Source organism: Pinus tabuliformis, chromosome 7 (assembly GCF_031772625.1).
Source record: "Pinus tabuliformis cultivar Carrire ecotype Pingquan chromosome 7, CPIR1, whole genome shotgun sequence".
NCBI lineage: Eukaryota > Viridiplantae > Streptophyta > Pinopsida > Pinales > Pinaceae > Pinus > Pinus tabuliformis.
This window is the reverse complement of record NC_142293.1, coordinates 1,151,531,426-1,151,556,594: the sequence shown is the minus strand read 5'-3', so window position 1 is coordinate 1,151,556,594 and position 25,169 is coordinate 1,151,531,426.

Here is a 25,169-nt window from a genome sequence, read left to right as displayed (position 1 = left end):
TCAAGCTCCAAGAAAGGGAAATAGCTGAAGTTTCAAGGGGAGAAGCAGCTACATGAGCTCCTGTAGGAATTCCCGCAGTAGCTGATCCCATAGAAGTTCAGCACCAACAACAAAAGAGTGCACATTTGCAGGTTGAAAAGGCACATGCAGCTTAGCTCCAGCAAAAGAAGAACCTACAAAAGTACACAACCACACATTAGCTAGCAGAGACAACATGCATGAAGGAAAATGAAGGCATGCAGCAGAGAGAGCCACAACACCTCATAGCCAATACACTCGGATCACAGGCAAGTAACTAAATCACTTCTCTATTTGCATTTGTATAATTAGGAGTGATACGAAGGAAACGAGATGGTTGAGATTGAATGAGGGAAAGGTGGCCAGTTAACTTGGTCACCTTCATATAGTTGACTCCACTTATCCAAGATGTCACCCACACGTGCGCACAATCAACTCAAGCATAAGATGCCAAGGACAGGTAGTGGGAGGAAGAGTGAACTCCGATGCAATGATGAGGGATGATTACAAGGAGGGGACATGATGACCAAGCAGGTGGGGACCAATGGTCCAAATGTGGGCAACGTACACCTTGCCAGCTCAGTACCCATAACCGAAAATATCCATAAAGGGTAATGAGCACTCCTCCCCGAGCATTCTCACCACCTTTTCTTTAGCTTCTCCTCGTAAATCAGCCACACAACAGTCTTCTTGTGCCCCCATAGCCTTGCAACCACCATCCTCCATCGATTTCCTCCATATTTTCGCTTTCGGCATCTTCTACAGGAGACCTATAGGTGTTCTAGAGGAGCACCTATAGGAAATCTACAAGAGGGACAATGAGCTTGTACAGGAGGGGAAATGAGCCATTTTTAAGGGAGAAAACACGATTTTTGGCACGAATTTTAGTCTGAAGAGGTAGGGTTCATGAATTCCCTCTGATTAAATATCAATATATAAAAGAAGTGGTCTCAATTCCAGGATGAAATAAGTATTTAGGAGGGTAGAAATACATAAAAATAATTTCTGTTTAAAGAAAACAAACATAGTCTCCTTTGTTTTTTATTTCATTTGAAATTCTTTGTCTCCACCTCCATATTTGGTTTTCAAAATAATTACAGGCAATATGACAGGGGGGTTTATGAGAAAGGAGCCCGCTAACTCCACCAGGCTCCATGCACATCCTCAAGTGGTGGACATATTCACAAGGGAAAACTGGATGAATTTATTTGAGAAATTTAGAGGGTTTGATGATGAAATTGCCCAAGAATTTGCTCTCTCTCTGCTCCCTCACACAAGAACTCATGCTACTGTAACCATTAATGACCTCTCCATTGAAATAACCCCTGAATTCATCAGTAGGGTCAATACCCTTCCTCTTGGGTTGCCTTGGAGTAAAGATGAGAAACCAATTGGCCAGGCTGCCAAGAAGATATTTTTCCAAGATAATGAAACCCCCGTTGAAGACAAAAATGGAATCATGAGGGCTAATATACCATATCCCTAGGATGAGGTTAGCTACCAAATAATCAAATACATTTCTTGTGAGGGGAGGTACAACATTGTTTATGGATACCATTTCAGAATCCTCTAAGATTTGAGATATGGCATGGATACCCCAGCACATCAGAAGCTCAGTATCCCTTACTTTCTCCTTCAGTCCCTCATTGACTCTAGCACCAAGGTGCAAGAAGGAAATTCACAACAGTTAGCACACCATGGCTTAATCAAAATCCTAGTAGAGGAAGCCCTCCCTACCTTTACAATCCCTATAGCATGGGAATTTTTCCGAAATATGACAGCTGAGGATGACATAAAGGCATTAATCTATGATGTTATTCCTACTGTTATTGAGGGGGAAGAACAATAAGGAGGAGAAGATAAAGCCAATAGTGACATAGCAGAAAAAGAGACAGAAGAGGTAGAAAATGAGCCAGAGCAAGAGGAGGAAAAAGAGACAGAAGAGGAAGAAAAGGAGGTAGAGAAGGCAGAGAAAGGATAAGAGTTCCTTGAGACTTTGGAGAGAGAAGTAGCAGCTGCCCTCACTGCCCTCAGTACACCAGTCAAGCTGAAGCAGAAGAGGAAAAGAAAAACCTCCATGTATTTCAGGGCAAGGAAGAGTACAAGAATTAAAACAGGAAAACCTCAACCCTCCTCAAAGACTCCCATTACCATTGAAGATTCATGATCTGCCAAGGTGGAAGAATCTCCTTCCAAGACACCCATAACTTATGAAAGGGGGACTCCAAGATCTTCTACATGGAAGGGAAATTCAATTCTACAAGACCCCAAACTAGACCTACAGGAGGCTGAAACAGTCCTACAGGAGACACTGTCCAAACTACAGGAGACTCAAAACCTAGAGGAAAGGATATGAGGAAAGAAAAAGGTGAAAGAAGAAGCACAGGAGCTACAAGAACCTAAACCCCAGCCTAATCTTGACTCTTATTACAGAATACTTGAGGGAGGCAAGATAATCCCACATAAATTTGCAATTCCACTGTTTTTCGAATTGGAAAAAGAAAGAGTGAGAACACATAGGTGGATGCAGATAGCCAAATCCAAAGGAGTTGAGGACATTGGCCACATGGAAAACAAACTCAGGGAAATGGGCAGGGAATTGAGTGCTCTCAGAGACAGAGAAGTCATCACAAAAAGCCACCTTGAGAAGGATAATGAACTACTAATGAAATAGCTGCAAGAGAAAGAGACTCATTTGGCATACATGGCCAGCTTATCCATGGAGGCATTACAATGTAGAACACCAGCCAAATCTTATGGCCTCTATCTGAAGGATCAATGGCTTCAATTCCAAATAAAAACTTTGGCACAAAGAGGCACAATTCCTTTCCAAGACTACATGCAGTTCATGGATCTGTGTGACCAAATCACCTCAGAGGATAAAGCAAAGATGGCAGAGTTCTACCTACACAACATGGCCCTCATAGACATGAATGTGTGGGACCCCAATGCCAAGATAGGGGATTTGCAATTAATGGCCATGGCCTCATGGATGAACCATGAAGAATTGAGGGCAGCATAAATGAAAAGATTGATGATAAAAGAGAAGAATGAACCATTAATGATAAGAGCTGAGCCATCAGATCCTATGGCACTCATCAGCACACACAACCTGCTTTCCAATGACCCTCAGATTGCCCCTAGATATCTAGCGAATCAGGCACAAGCCATTGCACACTTTGAAGATATGCAAAGGCTACTTGGGGATGAATGTGTGCATGCATGCATGAGAAGATGGAACACCCTACCCCATAGCTTGCAAATCAGAGAATACCATTCTCCAATGAGGCGGAGGGAGGCATTGAAAAGAGTGCTAATGTACAAGAACTCCATGCAAAGGCTGAAGGTCAACTGGATTGGCCTCAAATTGAGTTCTCCACTCTTATTAGGCATGATGGAAGGTATAAGAGAAGAAGAAGAGAAAGAGAAGTGGAAGGACATAGACTGAACAACAGGTTTTTATGGAGAACATGAGCAAACCACATCAGAAGCCTCGAATGCTAGGGAGGCCACCAGGGCCATAAAAGATGAAGAGATTGACTAGGTTGCTCAGAGGATGAGCAACACCTTCAGTAGGGGGGTGATGATGAGCCTCATAAATGTGTAATTATATAGGTTCATTTTACCTCCTAACCTAGTCAAATCAACCATTCTCTTAGCTTATTGTATTATTTTCTGATTATATTTATGCTTATAGGGTGAGTTGAGTTAATTATTATGCCATGTGGTCTAACATGTATTTAATGCAGATTGTTGATGGATTTTGAGGTCAAAGTCAAGGATTTAATGGCCAAACTGTAGCAATAACTTGAAGTGGACATAGGAGAGGACTTATAGGAGGTAATCTCCCTCATTTATTGTTCCTCACTTCGAATTCCCTTTCATTCAGCTCGGAGTACAAGCAGCCAAATCATACACTAGAAGGTAGTTGAGAAAGTGGAAGATGATTGAGAGTTATCTCAAGTTTTGGGAGCCAAGTCTCCTTGATTTTAAGGAAGCTATTGGTAGCTTCAAATGTATAAGTAGAGAGGCCTAGGGCCTCACTAGGGTTGACTTTTTGCTTGTGTAAACTCTGCTCAAATTTCGAGCTCACTATTTTATGACAGTTTTATGTAATCTTGCTGTTTTTTGATAATAAAGATGGAATCCTTTTTGAGCTAGCACTGAGTTACCTCACAGGGCTGAATCTCTTAGGTTAGGGCCTAATCCAAGTAGCCAAGCTCCTCTTTACTTGTATTTGTATTATTTGCTTCAGTTGTAGATTAGTTTGCTGTTAGATGTATTTCTTTTATGGTTAGGAATAGGTTGCTTTTGATGATTTAGTAGTTTGCTTCCATTTGTTCTTTCTGTAGCAAGTCAAGCAGTGATCAGAGAAAATCCAAAAGGCTAGCAGCAGTGCCTTGGCCTCTCTTTCTCCCTCTGGGACCATGATTTGAGGCAAAGTCTCTCTTGCTGCCCCAAAAACATAGATTTTCCTCATTCCTAGGACTTCTAGTGTTTGCAGCTCTCTAGTAGGTTGATAGTCCAATTTTGATTTGCTTTATATCTTCTTCATTAATTTCACTTCCTGATTTACAATGTTCCTCTTGCATGCTTTCCTTTCTTGCAGCATTTCCCAACATTCCCTTCTATGCATCATAGTTTAGGCCATTTTAATGCAAAACTCTGTTTTTCTTAGAATGCATTCATTTAAATACTTGCTTGATTTTCTTCGTGTCTATGCAGCATATCTCTTCTAGCAATAGGATAGCTTACCAGAAATCACACCCTCCATCTGATTCATGCCCTATAGGTCTCCCAAGCCTCACCTCAATTCTGCCCTAGTTTCCTTCATTTTTCATAGAATTTCTTCCTCTCTCCTTGAGCAAACCCAATCATCTTTCTCTCTCCTGGTGATTCATGGTAGACCTTAGGTGCCCTAAAACCTCATTCCAACCTTCATCCACCTTTTCCACCCACTCTCACACCCTCAAAACAGCGGAAATTCCTTTCGGCCTCCTCCTGTAGGCCTCTTGTAGTTACCATGTTTTCCTCCTATAGTTTTCCTGTGTCCTCCCGTAGGTTTTCCTGTAGGCTTTCTTTTGAAGGCTGAGTGTGGGAAAAGCCTCCAAAAGGCCACCTCAGGCATCCTAGGACCCATCCACACCATCCTACATCATCCCAAGCTCCAAAAACGCCCTCTATTGCCACCTGTTCACCACACACAATAAAGTAGATGCATGTTAAATTCACATAAAAACACATAAAAATCCAAAAATGTGTTTTTTCTTATTTACTTCTAGAAATAGCATGGTTATACGTTGTTTACTTCCTTGAGTAGGTAATGGCATTTATTTCATGGTTTTCATAGTGTTTTTTGGCAAAAGTAGAATTAGCTTGTTAATTAGGGTTTACTAGGTTTTGCTTTACATTCCAGTTTTTCTCCTTTATGCAATTAGAATAGTATATGTAAAGTAATCTCTCTTTTCTTTCATCATACATAGAGCTTCTTCTAACATCTATAGAAGTTGGCTTGAGCTCCAAGTGATCTTGCACTGGCTAACCAAGTGACAACCTGCAGTGAGAACTAGTACTTGTGCATACAACACCGACACTTCCAAGTTTGTTACGAACTACCGGGTTGATAAAAGTAAAGTTGGCAGCCCAGGAGTTGCAACTTTCTTTCTGCAATACTGGTGCTCACTAGAACTAATGGGGCATATGGTAGCAGGTCTCATAGTAGACACAGGTAAGATAGATCTAACTCTATCAGAGATGGCAAGTTGTTGGAAAATCCAGATAGGAGAGGTGCTGGATATAGGTATTACTCTAGTTCTGGTTTTGGTAAACATCATGATTATCATGATTATCATCCGTATAGGAGGAACAATAAAAAATATTTTCTGGATGAGTTCAAGAAGGCAAAGCCACCTACCTTTGATGGAGAGGTGAATAAATCGTAGGATGCAGAGGCTTGGTTGCTTGGCATGTGGAAATTATTTAGATTGCATGATTACTCAGAAAACATGAAAGCAAGGATATCACTTTTCAGTCTCAAAGGTAAAGTGGATATTTGGTGGGAAGACATGAAGAATGTCAAGGACATACATGAGGATGAGTTGACTTGGCATGCATTTGAAAGGCTCTTCAAGAAGAAGTACTTATCTAAGAGGTATTATGATGACAAAGCTAAGGAGTTTTATGAGTTGTGGATGGGTTCTAGGACAGATAAGGAGTATACTAGTAGATTTTTGGAGCTATTGAGATATGTGCCTTACCTCAGAGAGGAGAAGGCCAAGGTTTAGAGATTCATCAATGGATTTCCAGTTGAATACAGAGACCAGATTGAGTTCGATGAGCCTAGATTGTTGGAAGAGGCCATCCGCAATTTGAAGCATTGTTATGAGCACAAAGTTGAGCCAAAACATGACTTGAAAAGAAATTGAAAAGCTAAAGGAAAATGGCCACCAAAGCGAGGAAGACCTCAAGATGCAAGCGAGAAAGATAATGTAGTTCCTTACAAGAGATTCAATGCAACCGAGAAAGGATGTGGAGAGCAGCAGGCTAGAGGTGGTGGTAGGGAACCATTACAGTGTTGGATATGTGGTAAGGATCATCGTAAGAGGGATTTTCTACAGTATCAGAGTGGTGGTAGACCCCATATCTATAGTGCTCAGGAGGCGCATACAGTTGGTGATGTTGGTCATAACATTCCTCGGATTTATGCAGTTGTGGGAAATAGGTAGGAAGATCATTAGACATTGATAATTGAGATGGATGGTAAGCTTTGTGATCAAGTTGTTTCTATTTTGATTGATCTTGGATCTAACTATGGTTATATTAATCCTAACCTGGTGGATAAGTGTGGTTTGAGAAAAGAAGTGCATGCATAATCTTGGTTGGTACAGTTGGCTATAGGTACAAAGAAGCAAGTCCACCATTGGGTAAGAGCTTGTGCATTTGAGTTAAATGGTATACCTACAATAACACATTTGAATGTATTGCCATTGGGATCGTATAGTATGCTTTTGGGTATGGATTGGATATACATTCACATAACAAAAGTGGATTGCTTCAACAAGGCCATTGAGTGTGTGGATGATAGTGGGGAAAGAGGACCTTTTAGGGAAAGAAGAAGCCTACATGAATGAGGATGGTTACTGCTATGTATGCTAAGCGTAGTTGCAGAAAAGGTTGTGTGTTGTTTGCAATACATATTTTCAGTGACAAGGGTAAGGATGTTGAGGATGCGGATGTGTTGGGTAGCTACCCAGTATTGCAACGGTTTCAGGATGTATTTTTTGAGGACATTTCAGAGTTTCCACCTCATAGGGAGGTAGACTTTTCTATTGATTTAGTGCCAGGGGCAGCTCCAACATCTAAAGCACCTTAAAGGATGAACATGCCTAAGTTGGTAGAGTTGAAGTTTCATCTAAAGGAAATGTTGGACAAAGGATACATGAGGCCCAGTGTATTGCCTTGGGGTGCACCAGTGTTGTTCGTAAAGAAAAAAGATGGCACTCTTAGATTGTGCATTGATTATAGGTAGCTGAACAAAGTAATGATCAAGAACAGATACCATTTTCCAAGGATTGATGATTTGTTTGATCAGCTAAAGGGAGAACCAATGCTCTCTAAGATCAACTTGAGATCGGGATACCATTAGGTAGGCATAAAGGAAGAGGATATCTTCAAGACTACATTCAGGACTAGGTATGTGAATTATGAGTTCCTTGTTGTTCCATTCGGTTTGACTAATGCTCTAGTTAGATTCATGTGTTTGATGAATAGTGTGTTGCATCCATATTTGGAGAAGTTTTTTATTGTATTCATTGATGACATACTGGTATATCCTAAGAATGAGGAAGAACACGTCGAACATTTAGCAGCAACGTTGAAATTGCTAAGAGAGCATCGATTGTATGCTAAGCTTAGCAAGTGCAGCTTCTTTCAAACTGAGGTACATTACTTGGGACATGTTGTCTCCAAGGAAGGCATAGCAGTAGATCCAGAAAAAATAAGGGCCATCATGGAATGGGAAACTCCTAAGAATGTAGATGAGGTGAGATCATTTATGGGATTGGTAGGTTACTATAGGAGGTTCATCAGGAACTTCTCATGCATTTCATATCCTATCACATCATTGCAACATAAAGGTAATACTTTTGAATGGATGACGAAATGTGAAGATAGTTTTGAGTAGCTTAAGCAGTTGTTGACACATGCACCAATGCTAAATATTGTGGATCCAGACCCGGAGTTTGTTGTGTGTACAAATGCTTGCAACATGGGACTTGGTGGAGTTCCCATGCAAGAAGGACATGTTGTGTGCTATGAGTCACAAAAACTGAATGAGCATGAGAATAATTATCCGACGCATGATCTTGAGCTAGCAGTGATTATACATGCATTGAAGATGTGGAGAAATTATCATCTGGGCAAGAGGTCCAGATTGATGAGCAACCACAATGGGCTAAGGTATTTGTTTGACCATCTGAATCTAAATGTCAGGAAATCTAAATGGTTGGATACCCTTAGTGAGTTTGAATTTGAGATTAGATACATCAAAGGGAATGAGAACTGGGTTGCAGATGCTCTTAGTAGGAAGGTACATGTAAATCATATAGCAGCTATAAGCTCCTATGGGACAGAGCTACATGATAGGATTTTGCAGGCAAGTCAGCGGGATGACAAATACATGGAGATCAAGCATAGGTTACAAGGGATTATAGGTACAAGTGATCAGGATGTAGACTATCATCTCACGACAGAGGGCTTGGTGAGGTTTCGAGACAGGATCTATGTGCCTAATTGTAGTGAGCTCAAGAAGGTTATCTTGAGGGAGTTTCATGTGAAATCGTATTCAAGTCATCCAGGATATCAAAAGACATTAACGGTGGTAAAGAAGTTCTATTATTGGCCGAATCTGAAGAAATAAGTGGTTGAGTTCGTGGCTAGATGCTTAGATTGTCAGCAGGTAAAGGCGGAGTGCAAGCATCCATGTGGTTTACTACAACTTATAGTGATTCTAGAATGGAAATGGGAGGTCATTTGCATGGATTTCATCACAGGTCTTCTGAGGATAGTGAAGCGGTATGATTCTATTATGGTCATGGTCGACAGGTTGAGCAAGGTAGCTCACTTCATTTCGATAAAGACTACATATTCAACTAGTGAGGTAGCACAGGTGTTCATTAGAGAGGTAGTGAGACTATATGGTGTTCTAAAGAAGATTGTCTCGGATAGGGATGCAAAGTTCACTTCCAATTTTTGGATGGTGCTATTTGCAGGCTTGGGTATAGAGTTGGCCTTCAACACAAATTATCATCCGCAGACAAATGGTCAGACAAAGTGGGTCAATAAGATCTTGGAAGATATGTTGAGGATGTATGTGATGCACTAGAAGAGGAAATGGGAGGAGTATCTTCCATTGGTGGAGTTTGCATACAACAATGGTTATCAAGAGTCATTGAAGATGAGTCCTTTCGAGGCATTGTATGGACAGAGTTGTAACACTCCCATCAACTAGAGTGATCCAGTGAATAAGGCGCTTAATGAATGAGACATGTTGATGAACATGGAGCAGGAAATGCAGCTTATAAAGAAGAATATATAGGAAACAAAGGATAGAAAAAAGTGTTATGCAGATTAGAACATGGTTTTCAAAGAGTTTCAAGTTGGGGAGCATGTGATTTTGCGCATCAAGCCCAAGGAAAGCTCTTTGAGTATTGGTTCATGTGCCAAGTTGGCACCATGGTATTGCGGGCCTTTCGAGATCCTTGAGATGATTGGACTAGTGGCATATCGACTTTCACTACCTCCAACAGTGAAACTCCATGATGTTTTCCATATTTCATTACCTAAGATGTATATAAAGGATGTTGATCATGTTATTGATTGGTCTGTATTGCAGGTGGAGCAAAAAGGAGAGTTCCAGCCAGATCCTTCATGCATATTGCGGGGGAAAAATCTCATGCTTAGAGATAGAGCCATAGAGCAAGTTAAAGTGTAGTGGAAGCACTTTGGGCTTGAAGAAGCCACCTGGGAGATGGCAAATCAGATGCAGAACCTATATCCTTCATTGTTTGTCAGTTGAGGAAAATTATTTTTGGTTTGATGTTTTTTATGTTTGGCATATGTTTTTCTAATGTTTTGATATTTGTATATGTATATGTATATGGATGTAAATACCATCATGAGCTAATTTATAAAGCTCCAATAAGCGGTATGGTTATTATATTGTCATTTTGTCATGATTTTTTTCTTTTGAGCTGGTTCTTCATTGTAAATACTACAACGAGCTAAGTTATAAAGCTCCATAGGTAGTATGTTTTCTTTTTAGTGCTTTGTTGCGGTATTGGTGTGGTTTAACACCGAGGACAACGTTCCCCAAGGGGGAGGGTTCTATAACAAACCTAGTGAAAATTTCATGTAATAAAAGTTAATAAATAAAAAATAAGACCATGGTTAAGGGACACTTATTCCAAGCTAAATGTTGGGCAAAGATATCCTAGTGGACATCACTGAATGTGTGTTTTGGCTAAGAAAAATTGGCAAAGGCTAAGGCAAAGGCATTAAAAGGAAAAAATACATTTTTGGCACATTTATTTATGAAAATAAAGGAAATTAGGAGAAAAGGAAGGTAAAATGTCACATGTTGCATGTGAGGAGGAAATTGAAGGAAAATAATGGAAAATGAAGAAATTAGAGGCCTCATGCATAAAAAGGCTTTTGAGGATCAGTTCATGGATTTTTTCAAGTTCAATATTGGAGCTCTCTCATTATTCTTTGTCTCTCTCTCTCACTCTCTTGGTCACTTAGATTTTATTGGAGCACTCTAGTTTGGAGCAAAGGAAAGGGAAGGCAAGGAAAGGAAAGGAAAAGAAAGCAAAGAACAAGCAAAGGAAAGCAAGATCAAGCAGCTTCAATAGGAATACTTGCAGGTAACCTTTTGCATGTGTGATTTCCTTGCTGGTTTGGACATGCATGGCTTTGCATGTTGGTGTATGGTTCTCTTACTATTGGTGGCATGGTTTTGCCAGGTTATGACAATGGATTTTAGCCTAGCCTAGCCATGATTTCAAAATCCAAGGAGGAGGTGGTCTCAAGGTTCATTCCCAAAGGCCTAGGAATCCCTGTTAAAAATAGGGTAACTAGGTTCGGTATTCATTATGTCAAATTTTGGAACTATGTATTTTTGTATCAAAGAATTATTTTTTGTGCTCTAATTGAGAGCCCTAGACAAGTCATGTAAATGAAGACAATCATGTATTATTGTTCATGTAAATGTAATGAATGTAAGTCCTTCTAGATCATCGATGAAACCCTCCAACGTGTACCCATAGATTCATTGCAAGGAAACCGCTCAAAGAAAATTATGGAAGCCTTCTAGATTCATGTCAGCTTAATAAATTAATTAATTAAAAGGGACATGTCGGCCTAATCTAGGCTCATGTTGGCTCAATGGATGAGAAGGTAAGCCTATATATAGGCTACATTTGGCTCCTCAAAAATGCAATTCATTCACACTCACTCACGAAGAGGAGCAGTAGTGATAAGGCCGAAGGAAGGAAGAGTAGCCACAACAAGTGAGGAGATCTGTTCCCTCATATGAATATATCAATGAGTTTTCTCTCTCTCACAACATACAAATCTAGATTAGTGATTGAAATTTTGTAATTGTATGGTTGATTTGAAAGGCTGTTCTAGCCGCGAATTCAAGGAGAAGATTGCCATTGAAAAGAGCAAAGCTATCATAGGGCTAGAAGTGCCCTAACACTATTCTCATATATGACTGTGTTCTGAAATCAAAGGGTTCTACTTTCGTTGTTTTTGAACAGTCAATGTTGTTGCCTTTCGAAGCCTTCTAATCAAGCCTAATAATCGATCTATCAATGAATGGAGGATATACATAAAGTGCGAGGGTAGAATGAGGCTCGAAGAGCCTATCCGAAATTCTTGGTGTAGAATGTCATTCACTGCAGAAACGTACAGTATGTTTGGGTACATGTCTGGAGGTATTTTCATTTGATGTTGAAGGAATTTATGAGTCAATGTTTGGGTCATGTAACTTCTCAATAAATATTCTATAAGAAAGAGTTCAAAGGGATTTTCCTCTAAGATTTTGGAGAGCGTTTTCCTGGCGTGGTGCCAATATTTTGTGTACTTGTGTATTTTGATATTCTTGTTTTGGTAATTGTTTCAAGATATTAATAGAAAGAAGAAAAATATAAAGAAGTAATATCTCAAGTAGCTATCACAATTAAGAGAAATTGAATAATTCAGATTTCCCTTAATTTCTCAACAATCCCTTTACCGGTTTTGGCGGGATACATGGTAAATCCTAAGGGAGAAGTCTCATTTTAGGGCCTAGTGATCTAGGTTTTGATTGCAGTAAAGCCTGAGAGACAAGGAGATGAAAAATTCATCAAGGATAGTGATGGATTCTAGATGGCATTCCAAGTTTTGTTGGGTTGTGATCAGAGCACTGATTTTCGTGTGATCATGATTGGATGAGGGTGGAGGCGGCTTAGACTCTGGATTCCCTTGATTTCTCTTGGATTGGTTGTTCTATGAGATCCCACATTCATGCTTGGAATACAGCACGAGGGTGACTGGCTGAAAGAGAGATTTGGTTCAAGCATGTCTATGGTCGGGTGGTATGTGGAAGTCTCGAACTTGGTCAAATTTTCCTATGATTAATAAAATATAAGTTGACTTACTTTTGCACTGATTTATATGTGGATTTAATGGTTATCATATCTCTGATATTATATGGTTTTATGCTAGTTATAAGCATGGTTGAATGACTGGTTCATGTCATGGTTATTTCATATGTTTACTTGTAACTGTTAAATGGATGGATGTAAGACCTAATTGATGATGTAGTAGTTCAATGGAGAAGGAGGTGATCCTTCTGGTTATGTTTTATAAGTTGTTTTAGTCATTTATGCTCTATCTTGTATCCTAGACCTGTAGGTTACATTAATGCCAAGTGTTTGACAGAATGTCAGTCCAGGTTGGGGATGATCAGGCCTAGCCCCGAGGGTGATTTTTATTGATCAAAATGGTTATCAAGTTTTTAATGATTTCTGAAAGTCACAACAAGTTCTGGGAAGAGGCCAATATTCTGGGCTAGAAAATTGGCTCAAATCCCAGGGTCGTTGGCACAGAACTGGAAATTATGGACCACAGTCGCTGGTAGGTAGGCTTGTAAGAGCGACTTTAGGTTGCTGGTCGCTCCATTTCCCATAGCATGAGAGTGACTATGGCCTAAAAGCTGCAAAATAGCAGTGGGACCCAGGGTCAGGTTGTCTCTGTGGCTGACTTGTCTCCTGAGGGGTTTGTTGATGATGTTGGATGACTATATGTGATGTTTTGTCGATTCCACTTCCTTAAGGTGACATAGGAGGTTGACTTTGATTGTAGTAGCATCTCTCCTCATGTTTACCTCAATTGGCATGGTTACTTTGAGTAGACCTGGGAAGGGGTGTTACAAGCCTTGTGTGTTGAGAAACCAAGTGTAGAGTAGATTAGGCTTGATTTCTATTTTTGATAATTACTTATGAATGTTATCTACTTCTTATTGATTATTACATTATCTTTATTGAGAAATTATACAAATATTCAAAACAAAAGGATCATAAAGAGACAAAGAACACCAAAAATTAGGTTCTAAGCTAGGGAAAAACCCCACTAGGGGGAAAACCCAACAACAATACTTCTATTATAGAATCATATGAAAATGAGTTATCCAAGACCAAGACCCAAAACTGCCACCAAAATATCAAGTCCAACCCTCCTCCGAGTCACCTCTAAATCTGGTCAACTCTAGTAAAAGTCAACGATGGTCAAACTATCCAAAGCTATCATCTTCTTGATTTTTTGGTCTTGCCTTGAAATTTTGGCCTTGCAGTAGTCACACAAAATCAAGCCTTCTCCACAGAAATGGCAGTCCACATGTATGAGCTATCACTAGGTCAAAGATTTAGTCAAACATGGAATATTCTTCTTGAGTTTGACTTCATCGTTCTGTCTCTTTTGACTTGCTTTAACATCTCTTCTTCACTGGTTTTAGATGTATTCTTGATGGTCAAATAATGAGCTCCAATAGGGTCAAACTTTCCTCTAATATATAGCTTCCTAAGAGGTCAAATAGGTGGCTCTTGGAGGCCCAAGGCGACTTGTTCCCAATGAGCGACGACTTGACAAATTTGGTGGAATTTGATTCAATATAAAATAAAAAAATTATTTTTCTTACAAATGTCCAAATGGTACATGACTCAAGTACATTTTCTTTGACTCAATATTTGACTCTAAATATGAAAAACATACTATAACCTCTTGAAGAATCTAGGGCAATTAGGTATAGTGGGATTCTTCTAGAATTGATAACAATTTGTGAAGAAATTTTACAATCTATCTTGTTAGCTTGATCTTCTTCTCTTATTATTATTGTTTTTGTGTTTACTTCATCAAACTGCTACCACAACACAAGAAACAAGAACACAAGATATTGGCTCTCTCCTAGGGAAAAACCTATCTCTCTTAGGGAGGAAAATCATTTAGTAAATTTCTTTTATTGAAGCTTCTTATTGATCAATGCCGAACCCTAGAACCTTGGCAAGAACATCCTCCAAGCACAAATCAAGTCTTTCCTTCTTTTGACACTTTGTTTCCTGGCACTTTGTCCTCCTTCTTCCGGCACTTCGTTCCTCAACACTTCATCCTCCTTCTTCCTTTGGCAAGTGGTGATGACCTAGTTTATGTGAGCTCTAGAAGAGATACTTATCTTTGATACTTAGTGAGGTCCTTTACTTATGAAGACACCTTCCTTCTCTTTTCCAACTAAGATTCTTCTTGATTTGTAGTTGCGGACTTGATGTGATAGTATTGCAGCCCTAGTTTCTCACACATGTGAGAGTTTTCACTTATGTTTTGACTCCTTTCTCCTTTGCTTTTGAGAGTCTCTTCTTCACTTGAGTAGGAGGCCTTATAGGCCTAAGTTACTAGCCCAAAAAATGAGATATATATGACTCTGATATTTCTGCCATGGTGACCGCAGACTATCCTCTTTTTCTCACAGGTGTGATTGTATTTCTTCCTCAGAACAACCCTCTCAACTTCGATTTGGGTCTCTTCTTCTTCATAGCACTAGAGGCTCCTTAAACTCGACTTCCTTCACCCTTTTCTCAGCTATCTTTTTCATTGATTTCAAAGGTATATTGCTTATTGTTAGAGGAGTAGGCAACCTCTATATATAGAGGACTATCCCTCCTTTAGGCTGACTTGAGGCGAACTTGAGGACTTAAGGCCGACTTGACTTTTCCACTTCATTTTTCTTCTATGGTGATGTCGTTGCATGGAGAGGATTTGGGACTTTGCTTAGAGGGAAAACTTTGATTCTAATACATAAGTATATATGGTGTAAGATGCCCTTAAGGGTCTTCAACATTTTATTTTGACTCTTTGACTTACCTATAGCACTTTGACATGTGCTAGACCTATTTTAATGAGCAAGAAACTAATTGATAAATATAGCAAAAATAATATTTCTTTTATTTTATAAATACAAATATAAAAAGTACATTTATGAACATTGAACCTACTTACACTTTCTTTAACACTCCCTCTTAACTATGGAGGTATTCATAGATCATTACAAGGTGTCTGGCTATTTTTTCAATCTTGAAGAATTCACATGAGAGAAACCAGATTGGCAATCCATCTATTATAACATCATAGTAACCAACACTATTCATAGCAAGGTCTTGACTAACAAATCTATCTCTCATAAGATCAGAGCATAATGTTTGTGATACCAATGACTTATAGACACCTTAGTCATTGTCTCTCAAGGTACATACCCACCCAGGTGTTCACCAAGTCTGACCTTCTAGGAATATTCTTGTCTTAGGTTCCCAGCCTTGAAATAATATCAGTCGTCTTGCCTACTCTTGTCTTGGATTCCCTACACATCCTCAAAGAGTATCAGATTCCATATGATTACCCAATCCTTCCATTCATTCTTCCCAAGTGAAGACAAGAATGTTGTGTCTATCTCTTCCTCTTAATTGAGGAAGACATGCCCAAGTTTCCTCTGATAAGGAACTTTCCCAAGCTCCTTTGTAATTGGGAACTTGTTAGAACTCCCTCTTAGATAGGGACTTGTCCATACATCAACAACTTCTTCTTTGTGGGTCCTTCAACTGCTTGATCTCCTTCTTTCTTTTGATGTCATGAAGTCTTTGTTTGGCCTTATTCTTGGTAGGGCAATGACCATCGATCACTTTCCTTCCTTTCTTGTCATGTCATTGCTTCCTTCGTGGAAAGTGGCCTTCTTGATATATGTCAGGTTCTTTTGTCATCTGGATACTCCTTTATCATCTAACTATGCTTTGGAATATTTATCACAAAGATGCTTAGTTGTAATTACTTGTTACCATAATTTGATTTAGTAGCCCTTCATGACATCATCCTGATATTTCTTCAACATCAAATAGCAATTGGATGGCTTCTTCATCTTGACATCTTTGTAGAGTTGAATAAGTTTTCTGCACCTTAAAATCTCCAAGGCCTTCATAGGTGTCAAGGGTCCTTTAATCTTTTTATTCCTTTGTCAAAGTTGTCATGCCTTCTTTCGAGAGATGTATTAATGGATCTTTTTAGATAGTGATTCTTTGTGACCATGGTGTTCTTCACATGCTTGATATCTTTCTTCTTTTGCTTCTTCTTGGATTTATTAGTCAACCACCTTATACTCCTTATGGGAGCACTTCTTCATGTTGACCTTATTTGTATTATAGTACATGATTTCGAGCATGTCATTGGTGAAAGAGATCCTTTTATTCTTGATCATTTTTTAGAGATATTCCCATGACCCAATAATATATATGATGACATGACTTAAAATTTGATGTATACATACCTCATATTTATTTTTCTTTGATCATCTTGGCTTCATTTGATGGTTCTCCTTGATTTGTGTAGCCTTCCTTGCTTCATATTTTCTTGCCTGCATATCATCCTTTCTTGAATACGATGAATGGGACTCCTGATGAGACATATGCTCTTATTTATCTACCTTCTTTTGAAGATTCTATTAGAGGATTTTGAAGACTCTTATCCTACAAATGTTTCTTCCTTTTGATGATAGAGGCCTTCTAAGATTCTTAATCATGATCAATTATTATTTCATTGTGGATGAGGTCCCATAATAGGTATGCTCCCTCTATGTGAATATCTTGAGCTATATATACACCATGCTCCTATATTCTAGAAGATGCTACTTAACCATGCATTCTATCCTATCTCTATATGCTCCTATGCTACTCAAAACTTTGAAAGAAGACTTTAAGTAAAGAGGTTGACTTAGTTATAGTAGAGATGTGGAGGATCTTCCTTCTTCTACTTCTTGTCTTCTTCTTTCACTTCTTGAGTTACATGAGATTCTTACCTTTTTATTTTGTTGTTGTTGTCCTTCTTAAGTTTAGTTTGTAGTTTCCATATTCTTGGCATCCAAAGCATTGGACTTTGGACATATCTCTATTTCTTGTTCTTCGTGGACCAAATTTTTCAAATTTTCCCTTTATCTTGGCCATGGTAGAAAAATATTTCTCCTTTGATCCAACATCATCCTTTGCTTTGAGTCCAGTTTCCTCTATATTTCATAGACGCCATAGTTAACATAGGGGGGTAGATTCCTTCTTGGCATATATGCTTGATGTTAAGTTGCCACAATCCTCAAGTAGAGCATTAAGTACTATAGTTGTCATTTCTCTACCAGATATGAGTTCTTCTAGTTCTTGAAGTTGATCTATCATCACAAAGATCTTTAGAATTAGGGATCTATTCCTTACTTTGATATCGTCATCTTGTACAAATCATTTCTAAGAGATATCACTTCTCAAACTGTGCTTATCGAGAATAGCTCTACTAGTTTATCATAGATTACTTTTGATGTTTCAAATTTGGAGACATAAGGAATGAGAGAGTCTTTTATAGATTCTATTAGAATCCTTTGAGCTCTTGTTTCATCCGTATTGTAATTGGCTAAGGCTTGAGTTTGTTCCTTAACAAGGAGAGTGGTATTCCCTTTGATGAGGTCTAGAAGTTCATTCTCTTTGAGAAGTAAATCATTCCTTTTCTTCCATTCAAGGAAGTTAGTGGTCCCAACAAATTTGTTATTTTCCTTGAAAAAAGACATTGATGTATGTTTAGGAGGGGACATATACACTTACTTGATAGAATTTGAGATGTAGTGGAATTTCGTTCTTCTTGAAGACTTGATGGCTTGTCTTCTTGATGCTATTCAAGTTTCTTTCTCCAAATGGACTTGCTTGATGATGAGATTTTCTTGATGACTTGGCTTATAGTGATTTTCCCTTTGAAGATGATGTAGCTTGATGTAGGTCCCTCTTTGATTTTCTCTTCTTGTAGGTGCCTTTATAAAAGGATTTTCTTCTTTCTTTTTAGTTCTCTTTGATGGATAGTAGATGATAGAATTTCTTATGCTTGATGTGATTGAGACTTATTTGCTTGATGCTTCAACTTTGTAGTTGTTCTTGAGATGTAATTTCTTGATGAGTCACCTTATGAGTGTTCTTGAGATGCCCTTTCCTTGATGTGTCACCTTAGCTCTGATACCATGTTGAAGAATCTAGGGCAATTAGGTATAGTAGGATTCTTCTAGACTTGATAACAATTTATGAAGCACTTTTACAATTTATCTTGTTAGCTTGATCTTCTTATCTTATTATTATTGTGTGTGTGTTTACTTCATCAAATTGCTACCAAAAAACAAGAAACAAGAACACAAGATATTGGCTCTCTCCCAGGCAAAATCCTCTCTTTCTTAGAGAAGAAAACCCTTTCATAAATTTCTCTTATTGAAGCTTCTTATTGATTAATAGTTTCTCGACACTTTGTCCTCCTTCTGGAACTTCATTCTCCGGCACTTCGTCATCCTTCTTCCTTCGAAAACTGGTGTTAGACCTTGTCTATGTGAGCTATAGAAGAGATACTTAGTGAGATCCTTCACTTATGAAGACACCTTCCTTCTCTTGTCCAACTGAGCTTCTTCTTGATGTGTAGCTGCAAACTTGATGTGACAATATTGCAACCCTAGTTTCTCGCACATGTGAGAGGTTTCACTTATGTTTTGACTCCTTTCTCCTTCGCTTGTGAGAGTCTCTTCTTTACTTGAGTAGGAGGCCTTATAGGACTAAGTTACTAGCCCAAAAAATGAGATATATATGACTATGATCTTGCTACTGTGGTGATCGCAGATTGTCCTCCTTTGTTGGAAATACTAAGAGGGGGTGTGAACCAATATTCCTTAGCAATTAACACTTTTAAATCTTTTCAGAGAATTAGTTAAACTTAAATTATTATTAATGTTTATGTATTAATAACAGTAAATAAAATAACACTGTAGGCACAACAATTTTAGGTGGAAAACGACCTCTAGGTTAAAAACCACCGAATTATTTTCTAATAAATTCTTTAATCTTCATCCCCAACTTAGATGAAAGAAACAACTTCCTGGAATTCTAGAAAAACATTCTTCTCCAACTCCCATTGGTAGGATGCCCCAATGCCTTGGTTTCCTCAGTAATCAACTAAATGGATGCACCATCACCCTAGTGAGCCATAACTCACCCTAGCACCACCCTACCACCCTGAAGTGTTCACAAGCCCCAACTTGTAAGCACTTCATACACCTTTCTAGCACCTCCTTGCCACCCTATAATGACTCAAATAAGACAAGACTGTGGATTCCCAAACCAAGGACAACAATCCACAATACAATAAGACATATAATGATTTTCATGTACTTGACCAAATACCCAGTCACTCTATGACCTGCAACCCAACCATGACATCATCCCAATAATGACTCCTATACCTCCCAACACTTCCTCTTCGACTCTAGGCATAATGATTCTTTCACAAATGACTCTTTCACAGTCTTTACAATGATGATTCTTTTACAACTTTACAATGATGAATATTTTACAAATGACTCTTTTACAACTTTACAATGATGAATCTTGGCCTTAACAATACTTCATGATATATGGATGGCTATCATATCTTCAAGCGTGTCACACTGCAATGCTTCCTTTGATTTGATACTACTTCTCTTGAATTTTTGCTTAATGTTGTACTTGAATATTCTTTTACCTACATGCAAAATTTTACTGGTGAAACCAATCCCAAAACAAAACAAAATACCCTTTAACTTACCTCTGCTTGCAAAACACATGTAAGTGCATAATAATGAATAAATACAAATTAAAATTACAATGTGTACCTGAAGTGTGCTTGTCACTTTTTTTGTTGACTTGTTGCAGCAATAGATAAAGATTCCCACTCTTGATATAGGCCTAGACTCTATGCAAGACGATATCCAAAACTCACCTAAAGATATATACAATAAAAAATGATGAAAAACCCTAGACTTGTGATGGACCAAGTTCTAAGTACAACAACATAGACCGTTCCATCAACTATGACAAGACAAGTAACATGAAAATACAACATCATATAGATTTAGCAGACTTGGTGTAGCATCAAGAAAATGTAACATCAAATGTGTAGTATCAAGAATAGGACATCCAAAAAACTAACTGTGACATATAGAGACATAGAGATATAACCAAAACCCTATATATACTTATGTTGTCCTGAAAAAAAATATGTCCGAGATGATACTCAAAATTCAAATTTAAACACTAATCATACATACCTTTCTGTAGGAGACTTACCCTTGACATTTGATGTGTGGTCCTTACTACAGTGATCCGTGAATGCATGATTTTTCTTTCCTTCTAGGAGTTCAATATTGAAACTGTTTTATATGTGTAATTTCAGATCTCCAGTGTCTAGAATTTCATCCTATGGTAGCCCTTTGCGTCCTCTTACAAACACCATAGGTTTGATCAAGATTGGATTCTTCAAGAAGGATTTATTCCCAATCTTCCACAATGACCTGATTATAGACTAGTTTAGTAGAGAGAGCTTGTACAAAGTGCCACGTGTCACTGTTGCGACCTTCAGCGCTGAAAATGATACCCAACAAACTAAAGTATGTCCTATTTCTGTCACTATTTACAAAATTTGAATCCAATGCTCAGAGAGAAAGTTATGATGATTTTACCAACGCCACCTTTTGGACATGGAATTTGGGAGCCTACCAAAACCCTAACTTCCTCATATCATATCTCCGAAAATATAGCGAATTAAGATATAAAATTCGGTCACAAGGTTCATAAATATTTTGTCTCACCTGGGTTTTAATTTCAGCTTTTGAATATTCACAGAACAAAAGTTATAGCGAAATTTCCACGATGGTCTGTTTGAAGCCACAAAATCCCTACTAGAGGAGGATATGAAGGCACTATTTATATGAATGTCTTGAGTTGAGGGGGTCGTCAACAAGTGAATATTGGAGGGATTTTAGGAGTTTATTTATTTATTTATTTTACATTAATTATTGACTACTCAATGACCAAAACCAATTATGAGTGCCATGCCACAACCCCATAGGGTGTTAGCCCACTAACTAGGGTTACTAACTTCAAACACAAATATCTCTCAAATCGTGAAGAATTAAGTGGCATGCAATATATCAAAGAAAACTTCTCGACGAGTAGAATCCATATAGAAGATCCTTGACTCAGAATAGCGTAAGTTGTCAAGTAAAAATGCCCATGCAAGATCGAGGTAGCCCCTGGTGCTGCTTGGGTTGACATCAATGACAACCACTGATCAACATCCTTTTCTCACACGTGTGACTGTATTTCTTCCTTAGAGCCACCCTCACAACTTAGGTTTAGGTATCTCCTTATTCGTAGCACTAGAGGCTCCTTAAACTCAACTTCCTTCACCCTTTTCTCGGCTATCATCTTCTTTGATTTCAGAGGTAGATTGATTTTCATTAGAGGAGTGGAAAACCTATATATATATATAGGACTATCCCTCCTTTAGGCTGACCTGAGGCCGAATTGAGGCTAACTTGAGGACTTAAGGCTGACTTGAATTTTCCACTTCATTTTTTCTTCTATGGTGATGTTGTTGCATGGAGAGGATTTGTGACTTTTCTTGGAGGGATATCTTTGACTCTAATACATAAGTATACATGGTGTAACATGCCCTTAAGGGTATTCAACATTTTCTTTTCTCTTTGACTTACCTATAGCACTTTGACATGTGCTAGATCTATTTCAATGAGAAAGAAACACATTGATAAATATAACAAAAATAATATTTCTTTTCTTTTATAAATAAAAATATCAAAAGTACATTTATAAGCTACACTTTCTTCAACATAACCAAAATAAAATAATAATTCTAAATATAATAAGTATATTAATGATTACATTTTATTGCATTAAGAAGACCAAAACTAGCTACATTTCTCAAGACTCCCTCTTAAATAGGGAGGTATTCATAATAACATAGCAATATACTCTCAAGTTGAAATATTGATATAAAAAATGATTTCGATTGGTAAGCATCAATGATGATTTACCTCATCATAACTAATATTGTCAAAATGGCAAGGCCTTGACTAATATGCTCTATGTCTCCACTAGATCAGAGCAAAATTCTGGGAGGCATAAATTTGGACACTATCACATCTCAATGCACATACCCCACTTGCGTGATCCTAAGGTATGAACTCACATAACCATTTACTAATCCCAAGGAAAAAGACTTCTTCCGTGCCATTCTTTACCAAGTCCATGTATCCAATTTAGGATGTTTATCCTAGTCAACCTCAATACATGATTCAAGAATGTACATCCATGATGCTTATCCAATCCACCGTTCTCTCTACCAATGTTCATGAACTAGGCTTACGACTGTTAGTCCTGGCCATAATACATGACACATGATGAACATGATGTCCATCCTCATTCCCTCTTAATGAGGGAAGAGATCCTCACTCCTTCTAAACTAGGGAGGAGATATCCATTAGACTAAGCTTTTCTAAAAAATACTCATCCTCTTTCATCAATGAATCAACTACTTGTTCATCATGTGGAGATCCATTGTAGCTTCTTGACTCCTATCTGCATCACATTATAATGAGCTTTGACCTTCCTAATTTCTTGACAATATTCATATTGAATCCAACGTGTCATCAAATAGTTCATCAAATGCCTTATGTAGACATGCTTCTTCATAAGACTTCACATATTCTTCCTTTGTATTGCAACAAGATTCTGCTCCAAACTTTTCCAAGAAATCATATCGACTCCCAAACATTAGTAGTATTTATATTAGCATCAACCCAATTGATGTGTTCTTAAATCAAATATATATCAAGGAACCAATTAACTTCAAGTAGTATTGTATCCATCCAAAATCTTACGACTCCTTTCCAGCTAAGGTAAGTGAACTTCTTTCTTTTTATGCTACCATCTAATCGACATAATTCAAATTGCTTCCTTCTTCTTAATCTTCATGTTTTTCTATGTTCTTCTAATTCTTCCATCTGCTAGTCAAGTTTAGATAGGTATTGTATTGACTTGTAAACTTTACTAGAAGACTATGAAAGAACAAAAGGAAATGTGCATAAAAAAAATAACAACAATAGTAATTAAAGAAAGGAGGTGTAGAATACTTATCCCTTTTGGGAGAGTCAAAGCTCTTTTAAACTTGGACCTTTTCATCAACCTTGTCTTCACATTAGTATGATGTCATTCTTGTCATTCTCAAGATCTAGGATTTCTTTTTACAACAAAAGAAATTAGTTAGGTTTTCTATTCCTAGGGTTTCTAAATTTGTTCTTTGATAAGGTTTACAAACAATAAATTCTCCAAAATCTTCAAGATCTACTTTTTAAGAATTGAAAATTCTATGAGAGTTAGTTACAAAACCTAACAGATGCTATTGCCGAGCTTTCTATGAGATGAAGATCATTTCATTTATTGATCACAAAGCTAGTCTTTAGATGTAGGGAAAGAATCTAAATACTACCTGTTAGGATTCCAAGAAACTCTCCTAGGTTGTAGCTCGGAGATGCCTGGTAACATATAAAGTCAACTATTGTTGTAGGTTTAATAGAAGGAATGATGGTTTAGTTCAAGCTAGATAACCACTTCTACTTTGTTTCACTCCAGACATGAGTGAGCACCCCCAGACTGCAAGGCTTTAGACCACCAATTTCTCACAGTTTGAGGTATTAGGTGGATATGGAGAATACTAACCACACCAGCAGATGCACAAGACCATATGATGGCCGGATGCAACTAGTAAAGAAGTCTGTAAATCTAATCTACTAATGCAAAGACAGGATGACAGCTCTCTTGCATTAAATAGAGAGAAACCTGGACAACCTATTCAATGATGCATACAAGATTCTAACACAGAGATAGGATGAAAACTATCTAGTGTTAAACCTCAAAGATTAAGAATGTAGCATATCAGGCACAACTTAGAACAGAGGAAAATGGAAAGTGTGTAGTTAACAACAAAAGAAGCTTGTATTAGTTGGAAATGAAGATGAGACGCTGCAAGTGGAAAAATATCTACAGTCTCTAGAAGTTGAAACTTACATCAAATGCCAACCTTGATTACATCCTGTTTCTGACTATATAGATTTACATTTCAAGGGCACTTGGCCATTTTAGGTATGGAGGGGTCATAATTGACCACCAACTGCATTTAACTACATGATGGAGTCTCTGAATGTGTTTTCTTGCTTCAGTGGGTGAATCCGATCTGCTCAGGTGTTGTGCTGTCCCTCTAGGTTGTTGGGGTGTTCATACCAGTGGAGGTCATAACTGATAAATTCAGTTACAGGGTCGTGCTTGTCCTTTTCTCCCTTGGCCATGCTTTCTATTTACTATGGTTGCTGGGGGGGTTCTGATAGTGACTGATGATGGTGGACCTGGACATCTCCTGCTTCGGGCAAACAAAATGGTGGAGGATGTGGAATGCATGGGCAGGTGAATGATTTTGATGAGCAGGAAGAATAGCCGTCGGATCGAGGGAATGGATGGCAAAGATGGCTCGGTGGAGGCTGTCGGCCGAGGTGAGAGCGAGGTGAATTGGGGCCATCAGATCTTCAGTAGACAGATCATACGGTGATCGGGCTATGGAGCTGCACGGTCATTATTGGGCAGGCGGATTTGTCGGGCGTAAATGGTATTTATCACACC